This window comes from Drosophila ananassae, assembly GCF_017639315.1.
Source record: "Drosophila ananassae strain 14024-0371.13 chromosome Y unlocalized genomic scaffold, ASM1763931v2 tig00000139, whole genome shotgun sequence".
Taxonomy (NCBI): Eukaryota; Metazoa; Arthropoda; class Insecta; order Diptera; family Drosophilidae; genus Drosophila; species Drosophila ananassae.
The window spans coordinates 238085-250448 of record NW_025319079.1 but is presented as its reverse complement, the minus strand read 5'-3'; the positions used below and the strand labels follow the sequence as shown (position 1 = coordinate 250448).

The 12364-nt window shown below is 42.2% G+C and overlaps 2 long non-coding RNA genes across 3 annotated transcripts; one reads left to right on the top strand and one right to left on the bottom strand.

Moving 5' to 3' along the window:
• The first annotated feature begins 2322 nt into the window (after positions 1-2322).
• LOC123258241 lies at positions 2323-7493 on the top strand. Its single transcript, XR_006508000.1, has 3 exons — positions 2323-2825; positions 5170-5176; positions 7481-7493. It is a non-coding gene; the product is annotated as an uncharacterized LOC123258241 (long non-coding RNA).
• On the bottom strand, positions 2793-11875 carry LOC116655076. 2 transcript variants are annotated; one of them, XR_004310224.2, is made up of 3 exons: positions 11865-11875; positions 7140-7143; positions 2793-2888 (listed from the first exon to the last, which is right to left on the bottom strand). It is a non-coding gene; the product is annotated as an uncharacterized LOC116655076 (long non-coding RNA). The 2 variants fall into 2 exon arrangements; XR_004310225.2 differs by lacking the exon at positions 11865-11875 and adding an exon at positions 10464-10475.
• Between the last annotated feature and the right edge of the window lie 489 nt (positions 11876-12364).

The following is a 12364-nucleotide window of genomic DNA, read 5'->3' as shown; positions in this document are numbered from 1 at the left end:
ATATTTGACGCCATGTGGCTAATCTGCGTAGACCCCTTTTCTCAATTTCCATTTGCACATTACTACAGCACCGTTTCATCCAGCGTCAAATGGTTTGGCAGAACGCTTTGTCCAAACATTCAAATTTTCTAAATAGCTCGCATCATACAGGTTTACTCCTAATGCACAAGGAAAAACTCCAGCCGAATTGATACACGGTCGATCAGTACGAACCATATTAAGTCAACTATTTGAGAAGCCTGCAATAAATAAAGAAGCAGATACCAAATACTCCGTTAATCAGCCAGTCTTCACTCGGAATTTTTCGAGAGGAGAAAAGTTGATCCAAGGAATAATTGATCGGCCAATCGGGAAGATGCTGTACGTAGTTCGTACCAAAAATGGCTACGTCAAGCGCCATGTAAATCAGCTTAAATCCAGGTCCTCAGCTAACCATTGCGATGATAAATCCAAAGAGTTCTAGTTTGTACCTGAAATTCCAAATCTTGCCGTCAGTCTTCACACTCAGAGCCGAGGCGAACCTTCAGCCGAGATTTCTGCATCTATTCAACCTGTTCCTGATATGCCAGGAGAGGTAACTCAACAACCAAGGCAAATTCAACCAGCACGACGCTTGTCGGGAATACCTGTTCGCCAAAGCACTCGAAATCGCCAAGCCGTCGATCGTTTCCAGCCAAAGGATTTTAGGAAACCAAAACACTAACATAGTTCTAATTAAAGGAGGAGATGTGTCATATATGCACTTAAAATAAAACCTACACTCTCTTCTCTTATACTAACGTTACCAGACATTGTATAATGTCGTATGTATAATAAAGTATAAGAGAAATTTGACGGAGTGAGAAAATGTATAGATAACCGACCGGTTTTACGTAAGCTGTGTCAAAAAGGTATATATATATTTTTTTTTTTTTAATCAATTGGGAGTTATATTTAAAATCTGTCCGCAGTTATAGACAATAATTAAATGTTACTGATCCCTAAGCCTGGGAAGCCAGAATTTGACTTTTCCTCTTACAGGCCAATTAGCCTGCTTTCGGTAATCTCCAAAATTCTAGAAAGATTGTTTCTGCGAAGATTTCAGTTACTGTTGGACGAGGCAGAATTGATCCCAAATCACCAATTCGGCTTTAGGCGCTCCCACTCCATCCCCGAGCAATGCCACAGAATCGTGGCAAAAATTCTGGACAGTCTAGGGGAAAAGAAATTCTGCTGTGCTGTCTTTCTGGATGTCAAGCAGGCGTTTGACAGGGTCTGGCACCCTGGGCTGAGAGCGAAGCTCAAGAGGAACCTGCCACAAAAGCACTACGAGTTCCTCAACTCATACTTGACGGACAGGAATTTCAGAAGTGGGGAAGCAAGATCTGGATACAGGCCCATTTAAGCTGGAGTCCCGCAGGGCAGTGTACTTAGCACCATCCTGTACACCATGTACTCAGCCGACATGTCTGTTGCTGCAGAGGAGAGCCTTCTAGCCGCAACATATGCAGACGACACTGCTAGAGATTGGCGTCTCCAACGCCAGCTTGACATTCTCGACCCGTGGCTTCGAAGGTGGAACATTGCTGTTAACCACGAAAAGTCGGTCCAAGCGACGTTCACCCTGAGGAGAGGCGACTGTCCTGGAGTCAGTCTCGGTGGCACACTAATTCCAGCAAGCCCTACTCCCAAATATCTGGGTATGACCCTAGACTGGAGGCTCACTTGGAGAACCCACTTGCTGCGAAAACGAAAGCAACTCCAAGACAAGCTGCGTCAGCTTTACTGGCTAATTGGACGGAGGTCCAGACTGAAGCTAAGAGTTAAACTCCTGATATACAAGACCATTGTGAAGCCAGTTTGGACCTACGGTATTCAATTATGGGGAACGGCGAGTCCAAGCAATAGAAAGATCTTCCAGCTCGCACAGAATAGGGCCCTCAGGACGTTGTCTGGAGCCCACCCTTACCACGATGACGTGTCCATCCACGCCCAGCTGGGCGTCCCATGGGTCAGCAAAAGAAGATTTTGCGGAGATTCGCTGCAAGATATGTCGATAGGCTGGATCGACATCCCAACCCCCAGGCCACAAACTTGTTGGACAACAGCACTACCACGAGAAGGTTGAAGCGGACTCACCCTCTAGATCTCAGGCTAGAGGAGGCTAATTAGTGAGGTTTTAATAATCAATTGAAGGCAGCTTTCATAAAATGTGGAATTTAACCACTTAGATAATCATTGTATCATTGTATCTTTGTATTCTTCTTTATGTCAAGGAACAATGTCTATAACTGCGGACAGATATTAAATATAACTATTGATTGATTAAAAAAAAAATATATATATACTGTTGTGTGGATATTTTCTCCTCGGACCTTGAAAATTGATGGTGGGGATACGCAAACTTCTCAACAGGCCGTACCAATATCCGCAGCAGGTCTCCAAGGTGAAGAGTCTCAAGTCGATAGAATAATGTAGGTAAGGGAAGTCGGCAAATTAGATCCGTAACTTCGGGATAAGGTTTGGCTCTGAAGATTGAGATAGTCGGGCTTGAATGGGAAACAATAATATAGTTTATGTGCTCGTTCTGGGTAAATAGAGTTTCGATCATTTATGGTTGTAACTTGTTCCCCGGATAGTTAGTTACGTATCCAATTGTGGAACTTTCTTGCTAAAATTTTTAAGAATACTAGTTGTGTCAAACCAATTAGTTATAACGATTATCAATTAACAATCAATTCAGAACTGGCACGGACTTGGGGAATCCGACTGTCTAATTAAAACAAAGCATTGTGATGGCCCTAGCCGGTGTTGACACAATGTGATTTCTGCCCAGTGCTCTGAATGTCAAAGTGAAGAAATTCAAGTAACCGCGGGTCAACGGCGGGAGTAACTATGACTCTCTTAAACTCTAAAACCGACGAGTATCAAGATCAGAAGGGGGACCAATCAGACCGCACGAACAGACGAACAGCGAAATCCTTAGGGTACTACAAGGGGTACCCCCTGTTACTACAGGCAAGCATACTTGCTTACCCCGGTGGAGAGCCGAGGGCGAAACTTCTTGATTGGCGGGCCCGAGTGTCCTTCATTGAAGCGTACTGACGAGTGGAAGTATTTAGGGATAAAATTCACTGCGGAGGGGCGGGCCCGGTACGATCCTGCAGAGGACCTCGGTCCAAAGCTGTTGAGATTGACTCGGGCCCCTCTGAAACCGCAGCAGAAGTGGTTTGCCCTTCGGACCGTCCTTATCCCACAACTCTATCACAATCTGACCCTTGGGAGTGTGACGATAGGCATTCTGAAGAAATTTGACAAATTGGTTCGATATACCGCACGGAAGTGGTTGAGGCTTCCGGTGGACGTACCAGTTTCTTTCTTCCATGCCCCCACAAAAGTTGTTACTATCTTTAAGGTGGACAGCACCAATGCTTCGACTAAAGCGATTGAGCAACATAAAATGGCCTCATCTCGAGCGATCCGAGGTAGCCAGCTCTTTCGTGGAGGAAGAAATGCGGAGGGCCCGGGATAGGCTTCAGGCTGGAAGTGAAGAACTGTTAACCCGTTCGCAGGTAGATCCGTACTTGGCAAGCAGATTGCACATGTCTGTTGATGGTTGCGGGCTCCGTGAAGCAGAGCGTTTTGCTCCGCAACACGGGTGGGTTTACTGAAGGTATACTGAAGGTATCAAACTGCGGATAAATGCCCTACTCTCAAGGTCTCGTACTACGGAGGAAGGCACGAATCGGGGAGACGGTGCCATGCAGGATGTGATGCTCCCGAAACAACAAATCACATCTTGCAGCAATGCCATAAAACCCACAGGAGGATAGCTCCACACAGCGGCGTAGTAAATTTTCTCAAGCGGGGACTTGAGCGAAGAGGCTGCGTCGTTCATGTTGAACCAAGTCTGCAGGGCGAAACCGGACTGAATAAACCTGACCTGGTGGCTATCCGACAAAATCGCATAAATCACATGGGAGAATGTGAGAACGGAATAAACACGATCCCTGGGGTCCTTTCCGAGTGAGGGGGCCTTTCCGAGTGCATGGAAGTGCACAAGGGTGAGTGTGCTCCTAAAGTCACCCGGTAGGGACCGGAGCAATCCGCGTGCCTTTCGGGGCATCAGCCTCGTTTCAGTTCTTGAAAAAGTTCTGGAGAGAGGGCTGGTGGAACGGCTGCAGGAGAGTGTGGGGAGCCAGATGTCTGATAAGCAGTTTGGCTTCCGTGAAGGGAGGTGTGCGGAGGAGGAGTGTTAAGGGCTCTGTGAGATCCAGCAACTCCAAGTACGTCCTCGGTGTGTTTGTGGATTTCAAGGGGGCTTTCGATTACCTAAGTTGGGCTAGAGTGATTCAGAGGTTGAACGAGTGTGGGTGCCGGGACGTAGCTCTTTGGAAGAGCTATTTCTCGGGACGAAATGCATGTGTGGTGGGAGTGAACGAGGTTGTTTGGAAGGATGTGGCTCGTGGTTGCCCACAGGGTTCCATCTGTGGTCCATTTATATGGAACCTCATGATGGATCCCCTGCTGTGGCAGCTCGGGCAGCTCATCTTGGTTGAGGGCCAGTCGCGTTCCATGATCGAGGCAAGCGCTTCAGAGTGCTAGCGCATTGTTGGCCAGTGGGGCAATAGTGTGGGTGTCAGCGTGGCAATGGATAAGACTGTGACAATGCTGCTGAAAGGCAGCTTGTCCAGGTGCCCCGTTGTCAGAAGGACCGATTGGTCAGAACGGTTGGACGATTGCGCCGAATTTTGAGAAGTGAGCCTTAGCAGAAAAGCTGTTCGCACCATATATGGTGGTCTTTTTGTTACTTGCGCAGCAAGCGGATCACCTGCGTGGTACGATGCAGCATAGGACGTTCAGGGCAGAATGAAAATTTTAAGTGTGCAGAGGTTGATTTTGTTGGGGTGTATGCCTGTGTGTCGCACTGTCCCTACGGAGGCACTGCAAGTTTTGTTTGGAGCAGTTCCCCTTGACTTGGAGATACGGCGTAGAGCCGTAAGCTACAAGCTCAAGAAGGGGCTGCCATTGCTGCAGAATGAATGGCTGTTTCGTGAAAAGTCGGGAAGGAACGTGGAGAGTCTAGGGTCAAGTGAATGGAAGTCAATGTTGCGTGAATGTGTCCTGTCAGACTGGCAAGCCCGATGGGAGAATGTGAGAATGGGCGGGCTACTTACGAGTTCATTCCAGATGTCTCGTTTGTTGTCGATCGACCGGACTTTGGTTTTAACCTTAGTGCCGGATTCTCGTTGACTGGCCATGGGTCGCTGAATGCATTCTTGCATAGGCGGAACTTGGCAGACAGTACGGAATGCCAGTATGGCTCTCGACAGGAGACCTGGAAACATGTTCTCTGTGAGTGTCCGTTGTATGATGATCTTCGAGATCTAGGCGGGTTGGGTGTGGTTCAGGCTGGGGGGACTTTGATTTTAGTCAAGTGCTCTCCACGAGCGATAGGGTTAGTAGGTTGAATGTGTTTGCGAGAGCCGTCTTCAGTCGTCGACGAATGCGTTGATTTGTAGATGCCGAGATGTGTTAGGGGTGAATGGTGCGTGAATCAGGATCGAGTGAATAGGTGTGTGTAAAGTTCGCCGGGCTTTCGCCCGCCGCCGGGGTTACCAGCCGAGCTTCATGAAAGCCAAACTGGGAGTGCTTCGTTTAGTTGCACGAACCTGACCAGAGGATTTTTCTGGTACCACAGGTGATGAGGATTCACGGAGATGGTGCTCCAACTCCGCCTTGTCACAAGCCCGGTTGGGAACAACCGTCTGGCTTGTCTGCTGGCCGTCCTCGAGCGGTCTGGTCACTGACCAGCAGAGATTGCCACGCTTTGCGGAAGAGGAAGGAATAGTCCTCGCCTCCGAACAGTGAGAAAGCCAAGTCCATGAACATGGTGGATAAAACTGTACCACCTTATGATTTGGCTTCGGCCACTCCATAATCTATTCCCAGCAGCTAAGCACTATCCAGGGCCACCGACCCGTGACTGTTCTGGAGCCAAAATCGGTAGTGTTCTTGTTGGCACGGCGCCTGACCGGAGGCTGTGATAATTTCTGGTACCACGGGAGCCAGAGCCCACGGAACTTGTTCCGACCTGGCTATGGTTGAGCCCCCTTAGGGGTGGTGGTTGTGGTTTAACACCTGAATGCGGGTAGAGCCTTCTGGCTCGACGTGGAGTTGCGTTATACAACCGGGTGCCGTGATCCCATAGATCGGAAGAGTTTTAAGATAGGCCTCCATCCTCCATCCTTAACCGAGGATTAAGTCATGACCGAACAGTATCCGGCGGAACATGGTTCCAAAGGGGCGCTGATTGACGCATAGTTTCATATCCCACGCCCAAGGGGGCCGTGAGATTAAGCCAACATGGCAGGTCCTCACGTCAAACAATTCAGACTTTCATGTCCCTATCAGCCAAGGAAACGGGCTTGGAATAATTAGCGGGGAAAGAAGACCCTTTTGAGCTTGACTCTAATCTGGCAGTGTAAGGTGACATAAGAGGTGTAGAATAAGTGGGAGATATTAGACTTCGGTTTGGTATCGCCAATGAAATACCACTACTCTTATTGTTTCCTTAATTACTTGATTAAATGGAACGTGTATTATTTAGTTTTATTTAGGAAAAGTTGATCTTATTCGTTCAAGTTCTTTTAATGAAGACAAAGTAAAGCTTAATTACAATCGTTATCGATAAGGTCTAATTCACAATAGCTGATTATAATATTATAGACTATACGGAATATCTTATTTACACTAGCTTAAATATAAGTAACTTTATATTATTATATTTATACAATTCAACACGCCTCCTTAAATTTATAATCTAGAATACTTTTTTACTTCATTTGTACTTCATTTGTTTACCATTAGCTTTTTACAGTTCCTTTCGGGGCATCAGCCTCGTTCCAGTTCTTGAAAAAGTTCTGGAGAGAGTGCTGGTGGAACGGCTGCAGGAGAGTGTGGGGAGCCAGATGTCTGATAGGCAGTTTGCCTTCCGTGAAGGGAGGTGTGCGGTAGACGCTTGGAGGAGCGTTAAGGGCTCTGTGAGATCCAGCAACTCCAAGTACGTCCTCGGTGTGTTTGTGGATTTCAAGGGGGCTTTCGATTAAATAAGTTGGGCTAGAGTGATTCAAAGGTTGAACGAGTGTGGGTGCAGGGACGTAGCTCTTTGGAAGAGCTATTTCTCGGGACGAAATGCATGTGTGGTGGGAGTGAACGAGGTTGTTTGGAAGGATGTGGCTCGTGGTTGCCCACAGGGTTCCATCTGTGGTCCATTTATATGGAACCTCATGATGGATCCCCTGCTATGGCAGCTCGGGCAAGTGTGGCAGTGTTGTGCGTATGCGGACGGTTGAGGGTCAGTCGCGTTCCATGATCGAGGCAAGCGCTTCAGAGTGCTTACGCTGTAGTATGCATGGGTCATTATAGGAAGCATCCACTGTAGCAATACAATATTGTGCTAGTGTTGTTATATAAACAAAATGCCCGGCCAAATAGCCAGTTATATACATATGCCTTAAAGCCTCACTCCTGGGAAGTGAATTGGTCAGCAAATTCCCATGAGTTGACAACGCATACAAATGAGCCATGCATACTTACACCCTTACGCTCGGGCCGCTACCAGCCATATATACGAGCATAGAAATATATATGTATATGAATATAGCCGCGACTGATCGCTGCCGAGCCTTTGTAGGCAGCGCAGCCTCGAGCAATAGAATATTAATTGACTCTGGATTTGACTTTTAAAGAATAAAGAACGACATGGCCAAAGACCCAAAACACAATATCTATATAAAGATTATATTTTGTACTTGAAGTTTACATGGCAACCGTGACACCGATCCTGCCAGGAGTCGACACAATAAAAAAAAAAAACAAAGTGACAAACAAACATAAGTACAACATAAAGTATAAATATATATAATAAAATATTTATATATATAAATGGAACAACAAAAACAATATTATTCAACATAAAATTAAAAACAATTATTTCGGAGAAAGGCCCAAAAATCATCATCGTGAATGAGTGAAAAAATAAGTTCGGAAGGCAATCCACCCCCTGTGCCACCGTTGGATGACCAAGATTTCAACAAAGCTACTCCTGTCGAACAAAAAGACGCACAGACTCTAGAGGAGGCTTTAAAACTGTGTCCAAGCGATGGACCACGCCCACTCACAATATCTGAGTATAGGGCTCGACAGCAGAAAACTACACTGAAGAATAAGAACCGCAGCTGAAAACGAGTTCAACTACTTAGGCAGAGAAGACTCATTAAGGATCTTACAAAAGCAGCAAGGACGGAGCAGGAGAAGAAAACACACGAGAAGAGCCTGGACGCTATCAAAAAATACTTCGCAATGGTGCGCAGTACATATCCGTACCAATGCCTAAGTTGCCATTAATATTAAGGAATTTTACCCAAATATTAACCACTGTTAGGCTGTATACTAAAACCATATAACTGATGTTGATTTATATAGAGCAAAATATTGTAAATCAGTTATATGTAAATTACCAATTTTTATTTTTTCTTCCTCTTTTCCTTCATTTTTATAAATAAACCCAACGCAATTGCGCACGGGAATTAAAGATTTTGTCCTTCTCTTAATTTTTTTTTTAATGAATAATAGCATTAATAAGTTAGACTGCAGTAATAAAAATAAGCCATATATATTTGGCATAAAATATAGAATTTTAGAACAAACCCCAAATATGGGTTTAATAGAGACGAAAACTGTCGATTCCACGGCAACCGTCATAAACAAAATAGAATCAGAAAAAGGAGATATGGAAACGGTTACCCTATTGTTAATAATAATCGTCGTTGTAATGTTAGCGAACGTGTTTATCAAATTATACAAATTACATAATAAATGCTTGCGCAAAAGATTCCAAAGTCAAGCTAAGCACTTGGATAAAATCCAAAAAAAAAAAAAATTAAAAAAAAAAATACACATTGCAACTTCAATTATGATCAAAGGTAACAAATATAAAAATATTCTCCATTTAAAACAACCATAGAAGCCATTAGAAAGGTTTACGAAAGGGATGCTTATTTTAAAGAACATGTTCAACAAATAGTCCCAACGACTCCAATTAGCATAAATCAATTAGAATACCTTCTAATTGAAACATTTAATTTCGAAAATTCACCATTTATACATTGCTCAAAAACATAAAAAGCGATTGTGTTAAGCACCATTCCAGGTGTCCAAATAAAATCAGTACTGGAAGAACCTGAAACATTAGGCAAAACACTTGTTATGGTAGTATTCAGAAAATAATTCTCCATATTAACAAAAATGCAATGGAATGAATTATACAACGAATTGAATAAATTAAAAACCGATTTTGACAAATCATATAAATTCTTAACTTAAAATCGTACAATTCAACAGAATACCACACACAAACACGCCGAAATATTAGTAGCCCGTTTCAATAAAGCGCGGATATTAATATATGACCAGAGAGATCGATTAGATAAAAATCGATGGTCACAAGTTTCAAAGTTCCTAACAAGATTGCGATTTAACATAATAAATATAAAAGAAAGATATGACTTGGCTATTTCAGTGCCAAGTATCTTAAACACACCCTTAACAGTAGAACCTGGGGACGAATTAGAAACGCGAGAACTACCAACCACAGGCCAAGTATAGTTGGAAGATTTAGATTCTGATAGATTAGAAATAGAAGAAACTATAACTATACCCGCAGTTCTCTTTCAATCTGAATTATCAGACCAAGACGAAGAGGATATAGATTCCAACAACATAATAGACCAAAAACCAATTATAATGGCAGACAAAACAATTGCCCAAAGGGCATACATAAAAGATATTTCAAATGCCATCCCAGAGTTCAATGGCCAAAAAATAAATCTTCAAAGATTTATCACAGCCTTGAATTTGGTGAATTTAACAAATGGCACATTTGAACATATAGCGGTTGAAGTAATCAAATCAAAAATTGTAGGATCAACCCTATATAAAGTCCAAAATGAAACCACTATAAATGGAATAATTAAAAAACTCAATGACAGTATAATCGGAGCAACATCAGATGTCATCATATCAAAAATGTCAAAAACACTTCAAAAAGGTAAAACACCTGAAAAGTTCCCAACTGAAATCGAAAACTTGCGAAAGCTTCTTGAGGGGTTGCCTGCCGAACATGCTGATAAATTCAGCACAAAAGAGGCAATCAACAAAATGACTAAAAATTGTGAACATGGACGCCTTAAAAAGTACTAGAAGCAGGCAATTTTTCAACAATGAACGAAGCCATTGCTAAGTACATACAATGTAGTACCGACATGACAGGCAATCCAAGTACAATCCTATATAACCAAAGAGGACAACCCTACGACAATAACAACTTCAGAGGAAATTACCGCGGAAGAGGTTTCGGGAGAGGTTATTATAACAATAATTACCACCAAAACAACGGTTATAACCAAAATAATTGGTATAACCCAAACTATAATAACCACACCAATAATTATAGAGGTCGTGGAAATTCTAGAGGTAACAACCGTGGTGGAAATAACGGCTACAATAACAGTAACACTGGTGGAAATACCAATTCCCAAGTTCGAACTGTTGAATCCCAGCCGGAAAACTAAAGACTTCCCTTAAGAAAAAGCCACAAAACTTACAAATGTATAAAATAAACCTCAGCCTCAATATTTATGTAACCATTAAAAATTACGTTACAAATCATCCATAACTCTGTTAATAGATACAGGCTCAGACATTAGCATTTTAAAAATAAATTTAGATCAATATAATGAAGTAAATTCAACAAAAACCATAACAATGTTTGGTACAGGAGAAGGTACTATTCAATCTCACGGTTTAACTTTTGTAGAAATTCAAACAGGAAAATTCATAATTCCATTTCCTTTTCATTTAGTAAACAATGACTTCCCAATACCATGTGATGGCATATTGGGAATGGATTTCATAAAAAGGTTCAATTGTCATAGCAAATAGCAAGTTTAATAGCAAGACCATCAGATTTCAATCAAGACATAAATATTCCGATTACGCATTCAAATAATAATAACTTACTTATCCCAGCACGATCCGAAGTCGTGAGACAAATTAATATAATAACCACCCACAAAGAAGTCCTTATTAAAAATCAGTGTATAGATGAAGGCGTCATTATAGCCAGCACTATAACTGATTCAAGCAACACCTCAGCAAATAATTTCTATAACCAGAAGCTGAGATTAAAAGATTTTACACCAGTCTACATTAAAAACTATCGAGCACCACATAGCCAAAAAGATGAAATAAACAAACAAGTAGAAAAGCTAATACAAGATGATATAGTGGAACCATCACTATCAGAATACAACAGCCCATTGCAACCCAAACAAGAACAAAAACGTTGGAGATTCTGGCTCAGAACAAAAACGTTGGAGACTAGTTATTGACTATCGTCAAATAAACAAAAAGCTACTAGCTGATAAATTCCCACTACCAAGAATCGAAGATATCTTAGATCAACTTGGTAGATCAAATTTTTTTTCCCGTCTAGATTTAATGTCTGGATTTCACCAAATTACCCTAGAAAAGGAATCAAGAGATATTACCTCTTTCTCTACAAGCACTGGGTCATTCAGATTTAAAAGACTACCTTATGGAGTAAAAATAACACCAAATTCATTCCATAGAATGATGACATTAGCATTTTCGGGATTAGAACCATCCCAAGCTTTCCTTTATATGGACGACTTAGTAGTTATAGGTTGTTCAGAAAATCATATGATAAAAAATCTAACTAATGTATTCAATCTATGTAGAAAACACAACCTTACACCCTGAAAAATGCTCTTTCTTTATGCACGAAGTCACATTTTTGGGACACAAATGCACAAACAAAGGAATTTTACCCGATTATAAAAAATTTAACGTAATAACAAATTATCTTGTTCCGTCCGATGCAGATGAATCTAGAAGATTCGTTGCCTTTTGCAATTACTACAGACGTTTCATACCAAATTTCTCGTATTATTCAAGACACCTTACCCATTTGTGCAAGAAAAACATAAAATTCAACTGGACCACTGAGTGTCAAGAAGCTTTTGAATATCTTAAAAACGCACTAGTCCAACCCACACTATTAAAATACCCAGATTTTAATAAAGAATTTTGTATAACAACAGATGATAGTAAGCAGGCATGCGGTGCAGTTCTAACCCAATCATATGATGGGATAGACCTTCCGGTAGCATACGCCTCAAGAACATTTACAAAAGGCGAAAGTAATAAGTCCACAACTGAACAGGAATTGACAGCTATACATTGGGCAGTTAACTATTTTAGACTGTGGCAACCCTAAGTGCTTACCATAACACAATCGAAC